This window comes from Borostomias antarcticus (genome assembly GCF_949987555.1).
Source record: "Borostomias antarcticus genome assembly, chromosome: 15".
Lineage (NCBI taxonomy): Eukaryota > Metazoa > Chordata > Actinopteri > Stomiiformes > Stomiidae > Borostomias > Borostomias antarcticus.
In genome coordinates, this window is record NC_140248.1 from 9,759,694 (window position 1) to 9,762,193 (window position 2,500).

The following is a 2,500-nucleotide window of genomic DNA, read 5'->3' on the forward strand; positions in this document are numbered from 1 at the left end:
GGACTTTGTTAGCGAGGTCTTTCCCTCACCTCCAGCCTCTCTCTCTCTGTCTCTCTGAGATGAAGGCGTCATCAGAGACTCGGGAGGCTGAGGCGGAGGCCGAGGGGAGGCTGAGGCGGAGGCCGAGGGAAGGGTTTCATTTCCTCCTCATTACCGCCGCCACTGGAGGATCGACGGGCTTCAAAGCGGCTTGATTGCATTGCCGTGTGAGGAGGAGGAGGAGGAGCGCGGGGGGGGGGGGCGGGGGTCCCCGACTGGCTGTCTGGAATGCGCCACGGTGGAGCGGGGTCCCCGACACGGGCGGCAGACGCCGTCCATCTCGACTCTCCGCTCCGCCACGGCCTCACTCTCGCTCTCTCTCTCTCTCTCTCTCGCTCTCTCTCTCTCTCGCTCTCTCTCTTGCTCTCTCTCTCTCGCTCTCTCTCTCTCTCTCTCTCTAGATGATTTTCAAATCTAGTACGAATTACCGGCGTGCGATCGGCTAGACACCGTCCGATTTCTCACAGACTCACGGGACTCACGGACTGCAGGTAGATCCGGAGGTCAGATTCTCACACTTCGACCACTGGCCTATTATCATGATCGTTATGATGATGAACTGCTGCTGGATGGCAATTAAAGGAGGGTTATTATGACCGTTTTAGAAAGCCGTAATTATGTAGCGCCATTAGCAGGCATCGCTCTATTTAAATGAGGACGCGGCCCACTGCCCCCCTCATCCCATCCCCGTGGTCAGCCCCGTGACGTCGTCTCCACTAGAGCGGATGAGAGCGGCGTGCCCGGTGTGGGGGGTTTGGGGGGGGAAGTGAGGAGCGGAGCGCCGGTGGGGGGGCGGGGCTCGTTGTGGTATCACAGCCAACCCAAACAGGTTTTCTAGTCCGCCACTCTCAGGAGCCCCAGTGGGACGGCCCGCCAGCACCTCGATACATATTTAACCAGGCCTCGCGGATCGCCTCACCCCAGGATGAGTTCACATTTCAGCAGACGGGGGGAGAGAGAGAGAGTGCCCTGGCACTGATATCTCTTCACATCCTCTCTCTCTCTCTCTCTCTCTCTCTCTCTCTCTCTGTCTCTGCCCTGTACAGGGTGTCAGTCAGACAGGGGGAGAGCGGTGGAGGGGGAAGGGGACAGTGGAGGGGTGCTGGGGGGGTTTTCAGGTTGGTAGTGTAAGAGCATTTTGGCTGTTTTATCTCAGATTAGCCATGGAGTTGATAATCTAACCTAGACTTGTAATGAACAAAAACATTAGGTGAAATAAAAGGCCCAGCCTACAGTACAGTTAGCATGCCTACTGTATTTTTAGCTTTCCAGTACAAGTTCGCTATCAGATTCTGAGCGGGACCATAGACCAAAGACATGCGCTTTTTTGGGCTGGAGGTAATGTTTGCATAGATTTTTTTCACCATGTAAAGGTGTACACTCTGCATCCCTGCGGCCTTGCTGTGGATGAATTAGTAATGCTAAAAGAATTCATGTTGTCTTTTAAATGCTGTGTGCAGCACGGCCATGTTAATATAAGGAGCTGCTAAATTTTTCATGTCCATGCCAAGTGTAGCCTTCAATTTAACATGAGCTTTTAATCCTACGAGCGCCAAATTGCTTTTTAATGCCAAGGTACACTGTTTTTGCAGAGTTACCTCGTGAAAAATGCATCAGCGATATGCAGAGGACATCAGATACACAATGCTTGTCGGTGCTGGGGAACAAAGCAACGCCATGGCAAAGTGGAGAGAAACCAATATGTTGTTTTGACGCCTCTGTCACCTCAGGGGTCTCATGAGGACCCCCCACAGCGAAGGATTTGTTTGTGTGTGTGTGTGTGTGTGTGTGAGTGTGTGTGAGTGTGTGTGAGTGTGTGTGTGTGTGTGTGGTAAATGTGTGTATGCAAGTTTCCTTAGGGTGGTGAATCCGTCTACAGTGTGAGGTGTTGCTGTGCCTAAAGTGTCTCAGCTGAACCTCGTTATTAGTCAGTGACAGGTGTTACAGGCCAACAGAGTCCTGTCAGTTTCTCCTGTGGGCCTCAGGGTCACCCGGGTCCCCAGTTAGAACTCCACTGAGCATGACTGAAAGCCCTTATTCCAATATCATTAGGGGGGAGTTGGCAGCCTCGCCCTCCATTGGTCGGCTCCACAAAAGACTTCCTGAGGGGCAGCCAACCGCCCTCCACAGCCACAGAGCCACAATGTGGTCATCAGAGCAGACTAATCACTCCACGCCAGAGGGAACACAAAGACATGAGTCGCCCTCTCTCATGCCAGCCGATGCATCTGTGAAACACCCTCAATTAAACGGGCGCTAACTCCCGTTAGCCGCGGCCCATTGCTTGTTTGGATTTCCCCACCACCCCATGTGGATAGTGGCATTGTTCACAGGCCTTTTATGGAGGGGGAATGAGAAGCTTTTCACACAACAAACTGTTTACCTCCGTGTCAGAGGAACGGGGAACACAGCACCCCAGAGACCCCCCCCCCCCTCCCCTCGCCTCGGTTCTAAGCTGCTT

At 53.4% G+C, this 2,500-nt stretch overlaps 1 protein-coding gene across 1 annotated transcript in view; it reads left to right on the forward strand.

The window, feature by feature from the left end:
• Positions 1 to 2,500, forward strand: part of auts2a (activator of transcription and developmental regulator AUTS2 a) — a gene marked incomplete at both ends in the record, with an annotated part of 292,549 nt that overhangs the window by 247,051 nt on the left and 42,998 nt on the right. The gene's annotated exons all lie outside the window — the stretch shown is intronic.